The sequence below is a fragment of the Pseudopipra pipra genome, chromosome 2 (assembly GCF_036250125.1).
Source record: "Pseudopipra pipra isolate bDixPip1 chromosome 2, bDixPip1.hap1, whole genome shotgun sequence".
Taxonomy (NCBI): Eukaryota; Metazoa; Chordata; class Aves; order Passeriformes; family Pipridae; genus Pseudopipra; species Pseudopipra pipra.
Genome location: NC_087550.1, coordinates 55,874,449 through 55,898,006, shown reverse-complemented (window position 1 = coordinate 55,898,006; position 23,558 = coordinate 55,874,449). Strand labels below are relative to the sequence as shown.

Genomic DNA, 23,558 nt, shown 5'->3' with positions numbered 1-23,558 from the left:
ATTTCTTTTTGTGTTTATACTATTTCTGTAATAGAGTTTAGATAATAGGTTGTACAGTGACAAGGTTCTTGAATAGCAGGGAAATATGACATTGCTATGGACCTGTAGTGTCATGTGAGAGACTGTAGGGTACTGCTCTAGTGCCTGTTGCCATCCTAATACCAGTTGCAACTGAGGATCTCCTGTAAGTTCTGTATTACATCTAACCTTTGGCTGATATCTTTGAGACCTTAGGGCATCCATCTCAAATGAAACTGAGCAGCTATGTGTCGGCACCAAATTAACCTCTGTTGTCTGAAGTGAGATCTTGTGTATCTAGCACATAGGTAGTCCCCTGCATTTAGGTATCTATGGTCTGGACCTGATTCCTGCCCCATATGTCTTGTAGCTAACTTATATGTTAATTGAGTTACTGTTTTGAAAAATTATACTGTCTCAATCTGTGTCACAGATCCAGAAGGCTCAAATTAAGACAGTGAAGCCAAGGGAGAGAAGCAGAAGCAAGAACAATAATGAGATCTTACCATGGACTTGCCCATTCCAGCTGGCTTGTCTCCATGCTGCTGTGTGAAAACTGAGTCCTGGGGCAGAGCACTGCTGGCCCACATGGAGGTGGACAGTGGTGTAAACAGGTGACAGTCCATGTGTCTAGGAGCTACAAAAACACTACACACATTGGGAAGTATGGGATGCTTGTGCCTTCCTCCAATACAACTATCATTGCCTCTTGACAGGACTTCAAAAAGGTATTTGGCTAATTCCTCTCACTCTCCCCTGGGGCAAATAAATGTGCGGTTTCATCTACTTAAATAAACACACTTTCACTAAATCAACCAAATAATTAGAAATTGAGGAGTTATTTGGGTTGTTGGGTTGGTTTTTTTCTTATTTAACAGTGTATAATAGAAATGCAAGCCCAGAAAGTATATTTAATTCCCAAGTTGAACTGTACAACATAGATCTGCTAGTCCTACCATGAGTTTCTTCAGGCTGACATTTCCATGTGATTGTCTGCTACCCATCCGGCTGCCACCATATCACTGGCTGTATTTCATTATTTACTGTTTTTTGTATATAACACTGAGACTTAATGAATACAATACTGCAGTTTTTTCCATGGTGTTTATAGGCTGCTGAAAACACGGATTATTCTTCAGCATGAGCTCTGATCATTCTTCTAGACGGTATGTTTTCAGATGACATCTTTAATTTGTGATATTAATACTGAACTTGATCACTGTTCAGTGGTTTTACTGAAGTATTTACATATAGATTAGTGAAGTATTTTTTTCTAGAGTATGGAAGGCTTTCCAAGCCAAATTGGAATCATAAACTTAACTACAGTATCTCTATGACATGGATATGATTTTTGCTTATGAAATGGCCTTGGAGGTTTACTTTCAAAGCAAATGGAGTGCATTTCCTCTGCCTCATATATTTAGCTCAGACTATGTGGGGAGTGATTGGGCAAGTGAGTGTTTTGAATGAGCAGCAGTGAGTATATTCCGAGAATTGTTTTTTTCCACATCAGTAGCCTTTTAAGCATGATGAAGTAGCTCAGTGAGTTTTACAAAAAAATTACATTTTAAAATAATGAGCTAATTAGGTAAGGCATACATTACTTTATTATGGAAAAAGAAACCTTTCCCAGAGTGATAGCTTAGTTACATAAAGTACCCTTTCATTTTATATTAAAATGGAAAGATGGACCTGTTATAGAAAACTTGGACCACTACTATTAATTATCTGATTGAAGATCACCTCTGGCTGTTAAAAAGATTTATATTAATCTGTACTTGATAGATTCAGAAGGATTAAAGGAGTGAAGGAAAGTGAATAAAAAGAGAATATCTTCCCAGCTTCATTGTTAGATGACCTTGTGCCATGGTACGTTTAAATTGCTTACTTCCTATAACTCTATAAAGTTCTGTGTTTTCATTTCTGGGTTAGATTGAAGTGTCAACTATTTTTGATGAATTACACTAGTAATATATGTTCATGTTCTTCTTTGCTCTTTTTTATTTATATATGTCCAGTATAATTTAGCTCACCTAAAAAAGCTTTTAGGAAAGAGGGTTTTTTTTAATTACAGTTTCAGCAAAGTATTTTTTTTTCAAATGCCTTTACCGTTGTTCAGAAGACATAAAATGTATGTTCAGATGTTTAAAAAAACCTCAAATGAAAAGTTTATGCCAAATGTCCTGTTTTTCCATGTTCTGAAATTCAGAATATTTTGTAGGGAAAAACAGAGTTATGCACAAAAAAACCCAAAACCAAACTATTGCAATTAGTGATTTAAACCTTTATCTTTTAGCTTGATCTATGTGGAACACAATTGAAATCAGAAGGTTTCCTTGCAAGAGCAAGGGTTTAGCCCTCTTTACCCCAAGAGCAAGGATTGGGGTATTATTTATTGCTGAAAGGCGCAGAGGGGAGCAGATAGCTTTAAGTGCTTTACTTCTGTTATTGAAGATTCTCACTCATGCAGTACTTGAAAGAAAAGCAAAGTCAAGGCACATTTATATACAGTATGTGTGCTCCTGAATTATAAAGGACAGTACAAATATACACTGGTTTATAGACTCACATCAGAAGGGACAGAGATATCTATAGTCAAGTGTATTTTATGCCAATCAAGTGATGGAGTTATGCTATTAAATCTGTATATTCATGTGGAAGTTGTATAAAGAGCAATATATTCTCTATACATTAGATAGTCCTGATGTGTTAAACTGCAGTGAACATGTTTTATATATAAGCAAATAAATAAAGTAATTTAGTATAACTATCAATAAAGCTCAAGTTTGTATTTCTGCTTAACATTGCAATTTAATATTAAGAAATTTGTGTTGTTTTCAGATTTTGTTTTGTCTTAAAGAAAACTCCATTAGGAGATAAATGCTTATTTTTCTGAAAGAACGGAGTAAAGTCAGAGATGTCTGAGAACAGGAAATCTGTTGTTGCAACTTTGACTAGTGTGAAAAATACTAAACAAAGCTAATAAAAACCTCTGAATATTCTATATCTATTTTACATATTTTCTTGGTTCAGAAGCTGTCACGAGGAAATTAATTGCACTATGCTTTACAGGGGAAGTGGTACATTATAATATCTGGTGTATGTGGTCCTCACCTTTTTTCCCAGTGAATGCTTCCACTAGCTCTGTTCCACACAAGAGTGAGAGCATATACTACAGCAAGAATAAAAACAACCATAAGTTATAAAGGGTTAAGTATCAGAAGAAGCTATTTATCAGAGCTTACTGAATCTCATGAATATCAAGGGCTTTCTGTGTCTTTGTTAAGCCAATCCGTGCTTTCTCTTGTGGCTTTAAGCAGCATCTCTGACTATTATTTTTCTGTATCCCACTGTGTGCTGCACCATCTCAAACAGACTGGAGCTGCAGTTGTACTTCCACTACAAATGGTGATAAGAAAGTACCTGCCCTCCTATCTGTTGTTTCCAAATGCAACATTTGATTGAGTGGAACAGTTTCTCAAATTGTACAACATTGCTCCTATTGCCACTTGTCATTTTACACTGTTGCTTTTGGCTTTGCCTATGTTGCATTTTGCTTTCCAGAAGCATACAGACTCTTGAATGAACAAAATTGGAGAAAATTTGCTCACAAAACAAGACATGTAGACAGAAGTGATTAAAGTAACAATGCTGTCCTACGCAGTTTATTACTCTGGTTCAAATACACAGAATCACAGAATATTCTGAGTTGGAAGGGACTCACAAGGATCATCGAGTCCAACTCTAAAGTGAATGGCCCAAACAGGGTTCAAACCCACAACCTTGGCATTATTAGCAGGAGTAAATTAGGAGATGTAGCCTTCTGCTCTCCACAAAAGATTTTCTGTTGTGGACTTAACTGATTAATATTAGAGGTAGTGTGATTTTGCTGGCTAATTGTCTATTGTTTTGATGCTTCTTCCTATTGTGTTTTAAATTTCAGCTGTAGCTTTCTGACAGAAATATGTTGCCACGGAGAAAACACATAGGAAGGGCTGGCTCTAGGAATGTCCAAGATATTACAAGTCCTCTGACCTGAACCATCTTACCTTGTCTTATTTTGGTATTATGAGCTTATGTTTTTAGCTGAGGGATGGAGAAGGGAAAAGGCCAGTGACTGGCTTGGGAAGGAAGATCTCCATAGATTTCCTCAGTTGTTAGTGAAAAGACAGAAAGAGAAGAGTGCTTAGAAGGAAGTTCTTCACAAGGGCACATGGCAACAGTCTCAAGTAATATTGAGGAACACTCTCTGGCACAGCAGCTTAACTAGATATTTATAATTTTTCAGGATGCTTCTTGGGATGTTTTTGGCCCAGGCAAACTAACTATCCAAAAATTACACCCAAAATTATACCAAGATGTGTTTTCCATCTGACTGCCTGAACTAGCCTGAAAGTACAAATGTGTCCTGTCTAAACTGCAAATATCTCTTCAAACTCAGTGCTTCCTCTATTTTCTAATTTCCAGCTTGGGCAAAATGAAGGTGAAATGGCAGTGAAAGAGGCAACTGCCTGAGCATCTTGCAGTGTCTGCTAAGGATAATATGTGGTTACATTTCATTCACCTGGGATGCTCTGGGATTGGTGGCTGTGAGATGGAGATAGCAGGATTGTCTTTCTCCCAGTGTGTTGCAAATGGAGAAAACTTTGTCTAAAAACAAGTGTTGCCAATTGCTTTTCTTTCAGTAACAGTAAAATCAGCCGTGAGGAATGGGGCTTGAATCAGCACATAGTATCATGCTGCTTTGGTTTCACCCTGAAAACCTGCTGCTTTCTTTGCAGAGTTTTTGTTGCATCTGCTAGGGATATACTCTCATATTAGCCTATTTCTAATTTAATTTCATTATCTGCTTGCACTTTTTGTATATTTGCATTCATGTATCTTAAATTAATTGTATATATTTTCTGTTCTCCCTCTGCACCTGAAATTTTACACTTACGTATCCCTTTTATTTATCTCTTAATATATTTTTCAATTCTGTTTTTATTTCCTATGGTCTTTTTCTCCTCCTAGTGTACATACTGTTGGATAAAATGCATCACCCTTGGATATGCTGTAATTGCTTTCTGAACAGTTTCCATTTCCTCTGTGTCCTTCCTTCCTCCCACTCCTTCCATTAGACGCTTAACCCACTGGATTGCCTCCAGCACTTCCCCATTCTTCTATATTCAAAGTCCTTGGGGTTCTTTATTCCTCTTGTGGGTGCAGTCTGCAGTAATGAATCCAACTGGATTATGGTCATTAGTGAGTCCTTCACCTCTGTCTCCTAACAGCTGCACTGTTGAAAGTCAGAATTTTCGTCTTTCTTGCCACCTTTTAATACATTGAGGATATAGTACATGACTGTTGCTTGATTTATTTCTCTCATTGTGTCCCTGTTCCTGTGTGTCTGGGTAGATGAAATCTCCTCTTATTAGTTTTGACATTTTTCTATATCTCATAATCTTCTTGTTCTTTCTGATCCTATTTTTTTTGTGATTTATATCCAGTCCGTACTGCCATCTCACTCCCCCTATTGCCTTGAATTTTGAGCTATGATGATCCTTTCAAAACTGCAGAAACTTTTGGCTTCTTCAAAGTTTTGGCCTGTAGGAAAGAAAGAGTTTTGAACTAAGCCATTACTACCTGAGTGGTGCCTGCCTTAGCAGAGCATATTCCCCCACCCACAGCTCCCTCCCACAGCGTTCTGGGCGCTCTGGCCCCAAATCAAGCAATTAAGTACATGCTCAAGTTCAGCCACGTGAGGAGCACCATTAACTCGGCAGGACTACTTACATGCTTACAGTTGGCACAGGATTAAACACTTTGCTAAATCAAAATGTTGGAGCTGTGATTTTAACACAGCTTGGTTAATTAAGGCTATACATCCCCATGACGTGAAAGGTGCACAGTAACTCATTGTGATAGGCATTCAGGTGTGAAGGCAGAGAATTCAATCCCACATCTAGGTCTTAATAGTGTGCATGTCTACGTACACTGGCATACAAACACAACAGCAGGGAGAACAGCACTGTATTTGTGAATATCAAACAGAATGTCAAAGCAAATGTAAAGAATCTAGACCTTATTTGTTGCCTGTAGATGCAGTAAGAAACTCCCATTGACTTCAGTAGGCACAGTTTGAGGACTAAGACAAACACTGCAACAGCATTTATCAAACAGCTCCATACCATGGACATATCTCTCAGTGCAGTTTAACTTTATCATGTCTTACACTGTATGTACAAACTTTACAGAGAGCAGTAGATTGAGTTCGTGTCCTCCTTCTGGATTGCTTTAATGCCTGAAAAAATATTTAATGAAGCATTTATAAGTCATCTAATTTTCCTAACCTTTATCCTACCTCCTGTTAGAGTATTTAAGCATTAGAATGATAATCCTACTGAGCATTTAAACAATTATGTATCAACCGTTTCCATCATAGATGGCTTAGCAAATAGTGGATTTGCCTATTGTATTTTAGTTGTAGAGTGAACATTATCAAAATTAATATCCATATGGGACAAGGATTCTAATCTGTGTCTTGTAGTTTTCAATAATGTTTTAAAGAAAATTAAATCACCTCTGAAAACTGAATTCTCAGGGTGAAATTACACATTGTCATAGCCATGATGTGTCACATTCATTTTGTTACAAATGAATATATCAGCTTAGATTTATTTTAGCATGGTTTATGCTTTCCAAATTCAAGTTTTAAAGGTTCACTCTGAATAGTATTTCGGCAGAAAGCATCTGGAGAGAAAGTTGGATCTCATTTATAAGCATCTATCCCTTTCTGCCTTATGCCATAATAAATGTTCTCAACTGTAAGATTTTAGATGGGATCAATTGTACTTCCCGCTTATCCCCTTTTCTACTGGCAAGTTTAAAAAAAAGATGATTTCTTTTTCACAGCCTTTAAAAGAGAGGACTCACTTGACTCATTTTTTAAAGTAGATCATTTAATATATTTGGAATTACAGCTTGAATTCCATCTGTAGGCTGGCATTTATTATAATAAGCAAAAATAAAAGAACAGCTCACATCACAGTTTCTTTCTTTCACTGCCAAGAACTATTTGCCATATCAAAGAAATCTGTCTGCAAACTTTTCTTTTTTAGTATGTTGTAGTTTTTAATGGTTGTCTTTGACAGGTGACTGCAAAAACTGAATTCCTAAAATGAATGAAGGGCTCTAGATTCAAAGTATCCATTTATTATCTTTGTGAATAATTCCGGTTTGGGGAAAGTTTTTAAATCTTTATCTTCAGATTAAATTGCTTAAAATGTATGCTATTCTTTTTAAAGTGAAGTAAGCAAAGTAATTTACACCTCACAGCATAGTGAATAAGAAAATCCAGATGCAGACGTTTAATATTTGCCAGCCTTAGTAAGGTCGTAAAAGAGGGAAGGAAACATCAGATCTTTCGGGAAGCATCATAAGATATTTTATGTCCACGGAGGGTAGTAAGAAGCTTACTGACTGGGATGGAGTTAATGTTCTTCCCAACAGCCCACAGCGCCCTGTGCTTTGCGTCTGTGTCTAGAACAGTGTGGATTACACACTGGTGTGTTGGCTATTGCTAACCAGTTATCCCGCAGCATCAAGACCACCTCTTGTTTCTTGTCTCTCACCTCCTCCCCATTCCCCAAAGGCAAGTAGGCTGAGGGTAGGCAAGAGGCTGGGAGGGGACACAGCTGGAATAGCTGAACCCAACTGACCAAACTGACCAAAACAAAATGGGAAATAATGAAAGACCACGTTTTTCTGTGATACTTGTGTAATCCCATGAAAACTTGTGGAAGCATTGTAACAAAACAAAATGATCTAGAATGGAAGGTGGCATAAAAGCCAGACAGACATTCACAATATTTGCTTTGCTGTTTAAATACCAATAGACTATATATGTTCCTCAACTTCCAATATTGTCACTATAAGACATATCAATAAAGTGTGAAAGGCTAATAAAGTAATAAAAGTGAGATCCATAAATATGCCTCCTATTAACAGAGAAATGTTTGTGCTTAGTATTTGATGGCATCATTGACAGATTATACTTTTTTAATAAGAGTTAACCAAAAGATATATAACATAACACAATCTCTTAAAGAAAACTGGAGGGGGAAAAATCAGTATTATGTGACCACAGGGCTCATTTTCACAGTCAATCAGCAGAGTTTGAATGCTCTTCAGCCCTCCTAGAGAATATGCAAAATCCTGTTTGCCACATTCATTCCAGGAGGACTCTGCCCGAGCAAGTGAAGCTCCAGAAATAAAGCACTTTTGTCGAGCTCTGCCAAAATGTTAACTAAGAGTTAGTGTGCAGTGTCACTTTATGATTAACCGGGAGGTGATAGTTGGCAGCTTTCTCAGGGAAAGTTTGAGGCTTAGCTACACAATGAACTTTTGAGGTACACAGATATATAACACAGCAATCAGAAGAGGGGACAATCAGGTTTCTTCCTTCTGAGGTCAAAGCACTCTCCCTCTGCTCATATAAATAAAGAATCTCTCTCTTGAAGATGAGTACCATAAAGGAAAAATATTTCATAGTATTTTTCCCTAATCACATAAATCAGTATAACACACATCTCTCTGTGTTGAAATGTCAACTTTCTGCAAAATCAAATCTATTCCATGTTTCTGATCATAATTCAAAATTAATTGAATTTCATGTCAATGAGACTGCAAGTATGGAATTACTCCCATCTAATAGAACCACTGTCACAGTTTTTAAGGGAGATTCATCAGAATTGAGTGTCAGAGAAGTAATGGTGGTGTAATAGCATCCAGCAGGTGATCTAGACAAGGAACTGCAAGGCATGGAGAAAACTACTAAATTTCCATGCTCTTCAATAAGAAAAAAAAAAAGTAAAGAAAACAGGGATGAGGAATCTTGCCAGCAAGTGTCTTTCTGTTGAAAAACTGCTGCTTGCATTTCTATTCAATTTGCTACCAGTAGTTGCAGTAAATGCAAGTGCTAGAGAGACCATGAGGAATGGGGAAAAAACTGTGTTAAAGAATTACCTTACATTTAAGTGATGTTAAATAGAATTTAGTGTAAAAAGTGTAGAAGCAGTTTCTGCTAAGCAGATCATGAAAATACTCCTTGATAAAATCTTATAACATATTTCCCTAATTTCCCTTCATGCAAGGATATATGACCTGGCATCTGCTGGTAAAAAGATGAATGAGTGTGAGCGTAGAGTGTCATTAGTCATTTAAAAAAAATGATTCAAATATGGCTTATTTATTAAGAGAAGGTAGAAAGACTTATGCCACTTCTGCCTGGGGTTTTTTATGCAACCAATATACTTAACCCTTGGCGATTCTGGGTGAGTGCCCAGCTGGTGGATTACTCTGGCAGGAAGAGCAGGCACAGTAGCTGGTTCTGTGCAGGTCTCGTTCAGACCTGCAGAGGCTATCGGCTCAGGCAGAGCGTTGTATGATCACAACTGCACTGCTTCCACGGTCAGCACTTGTGAGTCAAAAGCAGTGTTAGCTGCTTCTCCACAGCTGATTGATCAATTCATGACTCCTACAAGCCTAAGCCTGCTCCTTACAGTGAACCGAGAGTCCTGGGGTGCATGCTTCAGAGGCAATTAACTGTCCCTCAGCAGAATCAGATGGGCTCATTTGCTCTGGCTCGGTCCCAACACCCCGCTGAGCACCTCACAGTTTTGCATTATTCCTCCCAGGGCAGTGAATTCCAAGAGGTTTATTAACTCCCTCAGCAGCACTTTGGGAGCAGACAGAGCTGTGTGCCAGAAACCATTGATCAGAGGGTGCTAGAGAGCACAGCGAGGAATCTGAGTCTGTTCTGTTCTCAGCTCCATCTCACGCTGAATGCTGGCTGACTTCAGTGGTGCTTCTTCAGTATCCCAGCACCATATCTCCGACTAATCATGTTTTGGGGGATCGACATTAGTTTGTCTTAATTTACCCCAGATAACAGAGAATTTACCGGTAACAATTTTGGATCTTACCTCATTGGTGGATGGAACAGTGAATTTTTCCAAGGGTGGTTCCTGGGTGGCTTAGTGACCCCATAGTGATTTCAGCCCTAAAGCCTATCAACTGGGAAATATGACTGGATTATGTTAACTGTACATAGGCCATACAATCTAGTATTAAGGTTGAGCTATTTAATCCGATATTTAAGAAGCCTGGTGCTATTATCAAAGATTGCATAGAAGAGAATCACCTCCAGGAGTGATCAAAGGCACACATAAGGTGAACGTGGAGTCTGTTAGCTATAACAGATAAAAGAAGTGTCCTGCCCTCCTCCTGGATACTGCACCATCTGCAAGAGGAGGCAAGAACTCGCTGAGCTGGGTATGCCAGACAGCCAAATCTGCTGCTTTCCATTAGATGCATGCAGGTGTCAAAGAATTTAAGCAAGCTACTGTTTCAGCTAATCTATGCAGCATCTGCATACTTAGGTGATCTGTAGACAAAGAAGTAAAAGTGTATCCTTCTATTTCTTTTTTTTTCCTGCCTCATGTTAAGGACTATGTCTGTCATGTTCTGCCAGCACAAGAAAGCATAATGAATGAATATATATCCTTGTGAAAAAACACTTCTGATAATACTTTCTGAAACCTTAAAATGAGCTCCCAAATCGGTCTTTTATGAGAGTAAGTGCTGTCAAAGTTACAGAAGTGCTCTCTGGAGCAACTGTTGTGTGTAGAAACTTGTTATAGTAAACACTCTTCTGTTTTATTTCTGTTGTTTGGTTTTTATGTTGTTATGTGCAATAGGGAAGGTAATAAGAAAAGCAAAAGAATAGCTACTGGAACAATATGACATTTTAAAAAAGGGAAAACAGTGGTGAAACTGTAGCTAAGGAAGCTACAGTCTCTGTACTTCCTTGAGAATATCTAGTCTATGCATAACTCTGTGAAAGCAGTCACGATAGTTGAATCACTGTCAGAAAATTTCTGTTACTATGGGAAAAAATGGGAACAAAATAGCTGTATTAAACTGAGACACAAAACCAATTTATTTCACAATACGGAACTAGAAAAAAATATCCCATTTTTTTCTTGTCTAAACCTCATAACTGGGTTTGACTCCTAGTTTGATTAATTTGATAATCTAAATCTAACAACCATCATCTTTCTGATTTTATTTGCAACAGTATTTTTAATTTGATTGTTGTATTATCTCAGTTTTAGTTTAATAAGTAATGGTCTTTAAGTCTTAATGTGTTTGTTAAATCTTTATATTTGCAATCTAAATTTCTTTTAACATGCAATAAGAAAACTGTAGAAAGTAATTTGTTCTTTCAAACTGTATCTTTTTCAGCATGTCAAGACTGAAATATATCAGCTATAGTATTTGTGTACCAGTTATTTCTCATCCTTCTAATGAAAATATTCAAAAGAAAGGAACTGAGAGAAGGGAACTCTCTGTCTGTGCAGAAGAGAAAAAGGTTTCAGTGAAAAATAAGACATCAGCAGATAAAAACAGTTAATACAGATGGCTTTGGGAAAAAGTCCCTTTCACAGAAAATAGACAATATATTAGGGACTGCTGAGATGACAGTACTTGATTTGACATGGTACATACATTCACAGAATCATAAAATCATAGAATCAAAATCATAGAACAGTTTGGGTTGGAAGGGACCTTAAAGATCATCTAGTCTCAAGCCCCTGCCATGGGCTGGGACATGTTCCACTAAATCAAGTTTCTCAGGACCCAATTCAACCTGGCCTTGAACGCTTCCAGGGATGAGGCATCTACAACTTCTTGGGGCAAGCTGTTCCAGTGCTTCACCACCCTCACAGTAAAGAATTTCTTCCTCACATCTAATATAAATCTCCACTCTTTTAGTTCAAAACCATTAAAACCATTGTCCCTTGTCCTGTCAACACCTGCTCATGTAAAAACTCACTCTCTTTCTTTTTTATAAGACTATTTAGGTACTACAAGGTGCTATAAGGTCACTCCAGACCATTCACTTCTTCAGGCTGAGCAGCTTCAGCTCTCTCAGCCTGTCTTCATAGGAGAGATGCTCCAGCCATCTGACCATATTTGTGGCCCTCCTCTGAACTCTCTTTAACAGGTCCGTGTCTTTCATGTACTGAGGACTCCAGATTTGGACACAGTATTCCAGGCTGGATCTCACAAGGGCAGAGTAGATACTTAAATTGAGCTGCACTGAAAACACAGAAATAGAAATGGACTTTTTCTAATAGTTAGCATGAGTTTGTTATCATTAACTAAGGCAGTAAGTATTAATGACAGTTTTTGCCAGTGGATATCTCTGAGAAATGTGCCTTTATGTATTGTTTGCAAGGGGGCTGCACATGCATGATTCCTTGCAGTTACTGCCAGCTGACAGCCAGCTCTATGCATTCTGATGCCATCAGGAATTACATCTCACAATTTGGATAATAAACTGCGTTTTAGAGAATTGCCCCCAGGCTTTTCAGTGACTGTCCTTATTACTAACAACTACAAGTGAATCGGCTGTTAGCCAAGCTTTGCTAATTTGGACCAATAATTGGTACAACAGCACTACTTGGTACTTACCAGCACCTCCCGTAGTTCTGCCTTTGGTCACTGAGCAGCCCATGCATCAGTCATGGAAATGGTGAAAACCTATTACTGAGCATAGCTGCCACCAGTTCTGATGAGGAGGAGTATCCTTCAGCAGTGGCCCTTTGCTTTTTTGGGGTTTGTTGTTTTTGTGGTTTTGGGGTTTTTTTTTGGGTGAGGTTTTTGCACTTCAGGCACTGATGGAGCTAAAAGAAATAAAATCCATAGCTATCCAGTGTTAGAGAGCATCAAACTTATTTCAGCATTGGAGATTTGAGTAGGCTGAAGAAGGATTTGAAAGGGAGAATAACTGAATGAAGGGAAAGTCAGGAGAGGGTCATTCAAGAAATGACCAGAAAGGAACTTCTTACCTTTTCTGAAGATGTAATTCTAAGTCCTGTTTCTCTGGTAATTGAGGGGTTTTGTTTGTTTTCTCTCAGCTAGACTAAAGGTTGACTATTTAATGATCTCTGCAAAGCTACCTGTCTTCACCTTCTTCTAAACTCAGACTATTGAAATATTGTATCTTGTAGTAGTTTCTTTGTATACAGAAGTAGCTATGTCAGTTGCTATTACATATGAAATAAACGTAATTAAAATCAAACTGAAACAGAGGAAAAGCAGAAAGTTGAGTGCTGCATTAATCTGCCATGCTAGCCAAGATCCAGAATGTGATCTTAAAAAGAAAGTGTCATTTTTCTGGCTGTAATTACATATGACTAATAGCAGAAATTTATTCTAGGTCTCATTCATTTTGGATTATCCCTATTTGTAAAATGAGCAATTGAAAGGACCTTGATCAAGGACTATTTTTAAATTGTTTGCTTTTTAATGAGAGAAGAGAGATCAGACAGTAAGTTAGTTGTACCTCAGAGAAATGAATCTGTTAAGGGAGTGCAATGATTAGTGAGATTTTTATCTGTGAAGAGGAGAGAAATCTAAAACTGCTCATTCAGATTCCAGTCTACTTCACCTGTGCCACTTAGTGAGGCAAAAGCTTAATTTTAAATCTGTACACAGGAGAAAATCTGCATTAATTTAAGCTGACTAAAAGTCCACAGTGGGGGAATTTTCTGTTTTCTTTATTGTTTATTATAAATTCTTGATTGGGTTAGATCTAAGAAATTGTATCTAGGCAAATGATCAATAAATATGTTCAGATAAAAAGAACAGAATGTTCTGTGTTTTACTTACATGTGCAGTTAGGTGGCCCATTAGTACTTTTTTCATGTGAGTAGCTGCCTCACGGGAATGTTAACTGGTGAAATCTGCATTTTGACCTAACATGGCTCTGAGCCACTCACCCAGAAATAGAGCTCCCTATTCCCCGGAACCACTCTTGCTTATATCTTTAATATCAGTCCTCTCCATAACACACTTCTACTGTATGTTATGTTTTATGAGTAAATCTTCTGCTGTAGGAATTTACAGTTAAAATAATCTTCATGTTGAGGACGTTTCTGGTATTAGCTCTGTCCCTCATTATCCTACTTCTGTTTAAACCTCTTAGATGTGAAATTGAAATGGTTAGTTGTACATGGTAAGATGAGGAAAATCTATTTTCATTTTCAAATGATGAAACTTCCTGGTGCATTTGCTGGGACTAAACTCGAGGGCGGTAAATTTTCAGCATGGTATGTAGGGAGTTAGCTATACGAGTCATTAACATTAATTCCCATCTGTAAATAATTTTGAAATACTTTAACCAGCAGGGGAGCTATTTCATCTTTTATACTTGGCTGATTGTAAAAATGTATGCTGAAACCATCTGGCCTTAGTGTTTTGTCGGACTTCAGGCTTTTAACAGCCAGTCTGATTTCCTTCACTGAATTGGGGTTTCCTAATCCCTGGCTCAATTCTCCTTCCAAACTAGGTAATACCATGTTGCTCTTTGTTTGTCAATCAATCCCTATCTCACCAATTGAGATGAATAACAGAGTTGCTATAAAAACTAAGAAAGGCTTTGGGCCTAATTCTCATTCATGCTAAAGTTCCTTTACACTACTCCAGTTGCTCATTTACTGAGTGTAAATGCAATTTACTGCCTGAGCAATATAAAGCGACTGTAACATAAATGAGAATCAGATCCTCTGTGTTCAGACTAGCTAACAAATTCAAATTGCTGAGTACTATTTTCCCACAGGAGCTTGTGTAGTGGAATTTCAATACATCTAAAGAATGCAACAAGTCAATTAAAAAAAAAGATTAAATGAGAAATTGAATGGTTATTTTTAAGGTCTGTTTAGAGATGATTTTTCCAAACAATAGGACTGACTAAGCCTGGCTGTTACAAACATGCCGACTTCATTTAAAGTTCAACCCTGCATGATGCTTGGAGATTTGCCACAGTGCATGGAATGAACTATCCATATTACTTGGAAAAGGAAGACTGTATTTCAGAGGTGGATGCAGGGCTCCCTGACTTACCTGATAGCATTTCCCTTCCAGGGACTGTCACTGAGATTCAACAGTTATTAACTACTGATACACAACAGTATGTTTTGATAATGGGTGAATGGGGGGGATAATGGCAAAAGTAACTTGAAACTATAGTTACCACAAATGCCAAAGCAGATGCTGCTACCTCACACCTTTTCCCATTTCTGAAGTCATGGGTTTTATTGCCTAAAAACTCTAAAAAATGGGTTTCCCCATAATGCTCTGTAATGAGAATGATGATCTGAGCTGATGTTGGTCTATACTAAGGAAGACATTTGATGGCAAGTAGACTGTGGAGTGGGCTATTCCAGTGTAGACAGAGGTCAGTATTCTTCTTACACTGAAGTTCTGTTATATCAGCATGAATACCCACTTTGATGTGAAGTCCAAATTCCTGTCCCTGTCCTCCTTTTCTTTTGGTCTGCCGAAGACACTTCAGCAACCTACATACTAAAAAAGAATTGTTCTATCATGGAAACCACAGGCACATGATTTTTTGCTAACACATGAATCCTTTTATGCCATAAAATTGTCCTCTGTGCTCTGCTCACTACTTCAGATCTATAAATCTCATGCCTATTCTTCTCTCACCAGCTGCTAGTCAGCTGATTTCAATCCCACCTTCACCTTGCTGAAGAGCACAGGGAATGCAGTGTATATGTCATCTGATAGAAAGATTAATAGCCTTCTGTGGCTGCTAAATAACAGGCTCCTTGTCTAACCTAGGGCTATGTTAAGGTGTGCATGTCCAGATCTCTCCTCTGAGATGCCACACTGTCTTTGCAGTACATCTCATGATGCGGAGTTCCCGACACTTGATTTTGTGGGAAGACTCAGGCGGTTCCTCTCCTGAAGGAGCAGGTGTGTTTCTGTTGCACAAATAAACATCAACAAACTTTGTGTCCTTTTAAAAGTGTCTTTTTCACTGTTCTAAGTTAGACCTATGCCTAAAATTACTTTGATAATTTTCTAATGAAAAGTAAAAATCATCCTACTGCTCCTATGCAAGTACACAACAGGCTTTATGGGTGCTAATAAATAGAAATCTCTTCTTGTTCTTTGGCATTGAACATTGTGATTTACACCAATGTAATTGATAGTGGAATATTTTCCTAGTTCACAGTTTGGATAAATCATTTTAAGTAGTAAAATATTTTTGAGATGTTGCTCCTGCTATCATAACTTTCAGTTTTGCTGTGAGAAAAAAAATCTATGTAAGTGTTTTAGAGCAGAGTTGATTGTCATATATTACTTGGGCAGTTATGATTAGTTTTGCATATGTTAAAATGCTATAACAGTATTTAATGTTGTGGTGAATGCAGGAATTACTAGTGCCATCTATCGTTGGAAGATGTAGACTTGTAAAGGTTAATTTGCATATTCTATGGTAAAGGAGCATTAAAAATTTAATGTTTTATGAAGTTTTACTGCAAAATGAAATAGTTTATGTAACTGCATGTTTGGAATGTTTGTACTTTGCATTCTTTGAAATTTGTCAGTCTTCACAAAGAGTATCTCTGGGTTTTATTTTCATTACAATCTTTTATCTGAAATAAAACTCTATTTTAGTTTTGGACCTCTAATAAAAGTTTGTAATGATTCACTGTACAATAGGAGAGAAACCAAATTTTTGTTTGCTGGGCACAGTTAATTTTGAGTGGAAGGTTCTTCAAAAGTGCACAGCAAAAGGTGAGAGCTGTTTCCTACCCCCAGGGGAAGCACAAAAGTATTGCTATAGCATATCCAGAGCTCTGTGGTCTCTAGATGCCAAACCAGGTGACATTTGTCTTGGTGACATTTGAATGATGATGTCTCAGTGTTATTTTACTGTTTGTTCACTGTGGCTGCTGCATTGCCAGAAGCCATAGGAAAAATCTTTGTCAAAAGATGGGCCAGTTGTACTCCAGGAGTGTTAATCTGTCTCAGCAACACCTATAAACTACTGTGGTGATGTCTTTAAGCAGCCTTAAAACACTCATTCACAACACCTTGTCACCTGGCATTTTGGGGGTGCTTTTGGTTTTTGGCTGCTGTTATTGTAAAATTGTAAAAAGAAGGCAGTAACTGTCTACATCAGCAGGTACATATCAGAAGGAATGAGTCTAGCTAAAGCCTTTTTAAATGAGGCTAAAATTCAGCTACATCCCCCATAGCAATCCACTCACCTTGGTCTAATCCCTTAGGCATTGATTTTGGTGGTGGTCGGTTTCTGCCTGTCAATTCATACTCCATTGCAATCCCCATGTAGGCAGGCATTCCTTTGTCTCAACCAAAATCTCTTAAATATACCCTGATTTTCAGACATGGTCAAGCCATGACTTACGCACCATTGTATTGCTCAGCATACAAGGATCATGCGGAAAAGCAGAGAAGCAAAGCCTAAATAAAGGTCTGTCATTAAGGTAATCACCCAAGAGAGAAAAGATCTCCAATTTCCAGGCAAGGATTCTCAGACAGGTACACATTACATCAAAACATCTTTGTTTAAAAATACCACCAATCTTCAGGACCAAAGATTACTTCCTATGTTCTAGCAGAGTGCCCAGAATACTTTTTTATCGTTATGATCTGGGGCAGTTTGTGTTTTTGTTTTGGTTTTTTTTAAACATGTTCCCTTGGTAAGAAAGGAAATGTAAACTTTGAAAAGTTGATCTGTTCCTTTACCATTGACAGGATTATTTTAACAGTTAAAAAATAATAATGTAAGAAGAAATATATATATATCACAGAATGATCAAGATAATGCTAAATGAAAAATATCTCATTTCTGTACGGCAAAATGGCTATCTTATGACAAATCAGCATTGCTGTCTCACTTGGGGTAAATCACTTTTTAAGAAAAATATAACATTTAAATATATTTACTTTTAAATTACGAACTGTATATTTTGGTTTTAAATGAATGTACAATAATCCCTTGCTGCCTCATAAATAATTTTTTAGTTTTTTCTTCAGTTTGTAACACACAAACTCTAATACTTTGGAAATAAAACTCTTCTTTTTTCTTACAGGTCTATAGTAAGAAGAATAGCAAGATACAATTCCATAGAGTTATAGCTTGAGTAGTTAAGCAGTTTGAGACCTTTCAGATTGTTTTATTTTCCCCTGAAATTGATTTTGCAATCAGGAATGTATTTGTTGTAATCTTGTTTATTTTTGGAAGATGTACATGAAATCCTATTTTCCTGAATATGGTGGAAAATAAGAAACAGGAGACACATCTTTCACCTGATAATATTTTACTTTGAGTTCTCTGGTTTGGATTGCTCTCTGAACTTAATTTTCTTGCTGTTTCCTATGTTTTCCTTCTGTTGTACAGACATGCATACATAGTAATTTCAACTCTGGTCATCTATTACCACTTGATTTGAACTTAGAACACAAGTCCTATGAGGAACAGTTGAGGACTTTGGGTTTGTCTAGTTTGGAGAAAAGGAGGCTGAGGGGTGATCTCATTGCTTTCTACAGCTTCCTGAGGATGGGGAGAGGGAGTCGCTGATCTCTTCTCCCTGGGACCCAGTGATAGGACAGAATGAAATGGTTCAAAGGTGCATCACAGGAGGTTCAAACTGGACTTTAAGAAGCATTTTGTTATGAGAAGGTGGTCAAACACTGGAACAGGCTTCCTAGAGAGATGGCCAATGCCCCAAGCCTGTCAGTGCCCAAGAGGTATTTGGACAATCCTCTTAACAACCTGATTTTACTTTTCATCAGTTCTGAACTGGTCAGTCAGCTGGACTAGATGATTGGTCTAGGTCCCTTCCAACTGAAATATTCTATTCCAAGAATTGCTTTCTGCCATTAGTAAAACAATCAGAAATTAAACTATTTCCTTGGTCAGATTAAGTGAAATAGCTGGCCTTGCTAATCACTTCAGCTTTCTAAAATCGGTGGTCCTGTATCAGCTAAAGAGCTCACAATTATAAGCCATTCAGCTTCCTGCATAAGAGCTGAATTGTGACAAAACATTTAATTTAAGCTTTTCAGTTGAAATGTTTGCCTCCCTCACAAAGATTCAGGCTTGAGTGTGTACAATGCAGATTAATAATATCATAGTTATGTCATGCCAAGTTTCAGAAAGAAAAGACTCTCACAGGCAAAAATGAATTATTAAACCTGAAATAAAGAGATGGGAGTCCACTAACACAAAAATAAGAACCTTTTTGAAGAAGCTCAGCTACAAACTATAACTTTATTTTTAGCATTATATTGAACCTTTTGCCTTTAGTTAATAACAATTGATGAACCACTGTTATAAATATAGAAAAACTGGTTTTTTTCCCAAAAAATCTCATAAAAAGCCGCAGGCAATTTCAAAAGTATAAACCCCAACTGTTTTAATAAAAATATCTTGCCAGATTTTCAGTTGCCAGATTTGTTTAATGCCATTCTGGATAAAAGTTTGATGAAGTTCATCATTCATTCAAGATGAATGAAGTTTATCTTCATTCAAGAAAAAATTCAAAATCTACCAAGCACATTATAGATCTTATAGCTGAAATAATTAAGTGTCACTAGGAAAAACACAGGTCAGTTAAGAATCTGAGTTTTATGGATCAGATGTGTTCATAACCTTTACAGGCACAATCCACTTGCCTGAACATTCTATGTGCATCAGATCTATTAGAATCACTTGCAGCTACCGTAAATATTTTTGGAAGGTTTAAAGGTACTTAATATAGATGTTGTCAGAATGTCAATACCATTTGTGGTATTTCTTGCGTTATCATGATGCAGCTTATATTAGTTCCAAAGTTCAACCACACTACATCTTACATATTGATTCCCAAATCTAAGAGCACTGTTTAAATTTGTCACTATCTGATGTCTGGAATTGTCAGAATGCCAGGTGAAGGCTGAACTTTCTTTACCTGCTAGGAGAGATTGTCTTTGTTGCTTGACCATTCATTTCTTTCCATAAGTGATAGTGCCTCATGAAATCCATGCAATGGCCCTTGCAGAATTATCAGTGTTATCCTCCCCTTCCTGTTTTTCAGAGTATGCAGCAATAATGTTACCTTCCTGAGCATGTGGCAATGTATATCTGCTATAGTTATATTCTACAAAAGAGAAGACGATTTTAAATTTGTAAGCTATCTGCCGGGTTGTAGAATTTAATTTGCAAGACCAAATTTCCGCAATATTGTGTTTATGTTGCAGTGCCATTTACTGTTTAATAGAAACATTCAGAATGCTGTAGTTCCATCTGTTATAAATAGTGAAGTCTGATAAACACTCTGCAAACACAAGATGCAGCTTTCTGGCAAATTATGTTTAGTACAGCCCCCAAACATAAAACAAGATTTATATTTTTTGCATCACTTTTTTTTTTTATTATTTACTCTACAGTAATTACTCTAGAACTTTGAGTAGGTATATAAATAACTCTCAAAGTTTTACATTAAAATATTGTGTGAGAAGTCAGGGACAAGTATACACACATACATATTTCACACCTTCAGCAGTACTGCAAGTTACAAATCTTGTTATGGCTGCAGAATCTTTGATATAACTACTTGCAAATATAATTGTAATTAGATAAATAGAGTTGAAAGGCAAGCCCACACACTATTATACATTGTATGGACAAAAATCTCAATTTTCCTTTAAGAAAATAGAGATGAACCAGATGAATATGAATGGACTTTCAAAGAGCCCTGAGATGAATAGCCAAAGATGAAGTTACTGCTGTTCCCTGCTCACAGGAGAAAGGAAGAAATTATGTAGCAACAGAGCAAGTGAGTCATTGAACAAGACTGTTATAAAGTGTGGGTGAACTGTCGTAGCAAAAGAAGGTTCCTGCTAATGCTGTTTGGGTGTCATCACTGTGTCACCTGCCAAGACTGAAAATCAAATCATTCTATACAGTTAAAGAAAAACAAACTTGCAATCTGAAACACCTGACAGAGTCTACAGAAACATTTGAAAAGATAGCATTTAAGTAAGTTTATGTCTTCTTTTGCTCAAGCTAGATGCCACCAGGTGACTCAAGCATCCACTTAAAAAGTGGAAGAAAGATATTTTTGTTTGTTTGGTGTTTGAAGCCAATTTATTTCAAAGAAATCAACTTGACAAACCTCACCGCAGTCACTGCAGACAGTCATTAAAGCTAGTGGATATTTCCTCCACTGCAAAAGATGTTTGTTTATTTTTCCAGTTGAGTTGCCTAACTTTGACTTAGCTGTACCCTCTCTATGACATATTCACACCACTTAACATTTCCTGGCTGTGTAAGCAGATGATGCTGTAGACTGGATTTTTTGAAAACTACGCTAAAACACTTGCTTTTGGAAAGAGAAGGAATAAAAAGTTCTGAGATTAGTTGTTGATATGGTTTGAAGCTGGCTCCCTGCCAAGTCTCCAAACCTTACCACAAGAAGTCCCCCTGCCCCCAAACCTCAGGGAGAAAAGGGAGAAAAACAACCAAGAAAAACCGAAATGAGAGAGAGACAGCTAAAGCAATATATATAAATATAATATAAATATATTTACACTTATGTTACAGTTATATACAATTGAAATATATATATAATTTCAAAAGGGAAAAGGAAGGGGGAAGGGAAAAGGAACAAAACCAAAATAAAAAATATATATATATCCCGATTAGTAGCCCAAGATCTATCAACTAAAAGAGTTAGCAAAGAAATATCTCACTACTCTCCTTGGGAGTACACTCTGGAACGATCGCCGGCAACCTCCATCTCCCAAGGTCAGCAAGGCCTTACCAGGCCTCGCTCCCCAACACAACAGACTCAACAGCAGGGAACCTGCACCTCCAAGCTGCCGGAAGGAAAGAGGGGCGAAGGCCTCTCCTCCTTTCTTCTTATAGCCTGGCTTACGTAAAAATCGTAGGGAATACTGGGTAAATCTGGACCCTTCCTTGGTTACAAACTGGTCACCAAGGAAGGCCTAGACCAAACTACCACAGTTGTACATCTCCTCAATTATACTTGATCTTGGAGTAATTAGCAGGACACATATTCTTTAAGCCAAAAGCTATATTTCAGAAAACAACTGCTTCCCAGTCTCTCACCCCTGTGCAAGCCACTTCTTCATATAAACAGCCTTAGCTGAGCAGCCAACAGTGCACATTCATTCATGGTTTCATCTTCTGTTTTCCCCAATGTTGTAAGTATTGACTTCTCATGTCAATACAGGGACATGACTTTGATGTGAGCCTCAAACTGTAGAGGAAAACAGAAAGGAAGATGTATATATTTACAACACACTGGCCAATGTAGCTGTATTTTAATCCACTAATATGTTTATTTCTCACTTTTTGCTGCAATAGAGTATGTTTGGTTTCTGCAATAAAAGTGCCGCATTTTAGGTATATCAAGTCAGAACATATAAGTAGAAAGTGACCTTAATCTGGTATACAGAAAAGCGTCAAGTAAAAAGATTCTGTCAGAAAGAGAGAAACTTACAGAAAAGGCAGGTCCCTTATCCCTCTGGCCATTATTTCTTTAAATTCTGGAATTTTTAAATGTGCACTGTTCTCATTCTTTGTTTGTGACCTTTTTCAAAAGGACAGGCATTTTCTTATCTTTTTCTTCCTGGAGTCAAGTTAATTTAATTTACTGATCATATCAAAGGCCTAATTCCTATGTACGTGTCTTTCACTGGATTAGTTTAGCTGGGTGTAAGAGACTGTTAAGTAGAGATAATATAATGATTCGTGTGAACACAACAGGTACAAACAAAGTTGTTAACAGTATTATATACCTTGCATTGCTTATCCTGTCTGATAAGCAAGCTCAATAACATTTAGCTTTGGCACAGAATGTAGCTTCATCAAGAACGTGACTCTTTGGACCAATTTTTAGATGTAATGAAAGTAAAAAAGAAGGCTCCTGATTCAGAAATTGGTTTTGCCCAGGGTTCCATTACCTCTCAATCATCTGCCCTCCATGTGCCTTGGGGAGAAGTCAGTGTTTTATGCAGGAGCTACTGGAAATTATGATGTGGTCTAGTATGAGGAACTAAAACTTGTCTATTGTGTAGAACTGGAATTTATGCTAGTTTATCATAACAGGTTGTGGTGTTAAGTGAAGTAGTTTAGTTTATGCAGGAGAGACAGGGATGTTCAAGAGAAGCATGATGGATGGAAGAGGTGGACATTCAGCTCTTGTCTGCTGAGTAGCCTTTTGTTTGCATGAATCAGCACCCTCATAAAAATCCCTGTTCCTGTTAAATATCAGGTAAGATCTGTGGAGAAAGATCTGTACTTTGAGCCTAAATTACAACATCCATATACCACTGAATTAGACCAGCAGAACTAATTAATTAGTCATAGAGTCAAAGTCATTTAGACTGGAAGAAACCTTTCTCTGTAAGGGATCTGGTCTGATCCACCATTCAGAGTAGGTCTGTCAGGTTACTCAGGTCGCCCAGTCAAGCTTTGAGTATTTCTAAGGGTGGAGGTTCCTCAGGGTAGAGATATGTGTGGCTACTTACCCTCAGTAGGAGTAATTTTATTTTCTCTAATTATTTTACCAGAATTTCCTTTGTAGCAGTTTGTGGTCACTCCATCTCCTGCTTTCACTCTGCATCTTCAAGGAGAGTCCAGCTTCATC

At 37.4% G+C, this 23,558-nt stretch overlaps 1 long non-coding RNA gene across 2 annotated transcripts in view; it reads right to left on the bottom strand.

The window, feature by feature from the left end:
• LOC135409690 (uncharacterized) overlaps positions 1–23,558 on the bottom strand; it is a 58,938-nt gene that overhangs the window by 24,231 nt on the left and 11,149 nt on the right. For both annotated transcript variants that reach the window (XR_010428314.1, XR_010428313.1), the window contains exon 4: positions 525–22,166. This is a non-coding gene — a long non-coding RNA (uncharacterized LOC135409690). The remainder of the gene's footprint in view (positions 1–524; positions 22,167–23,558) is intronic.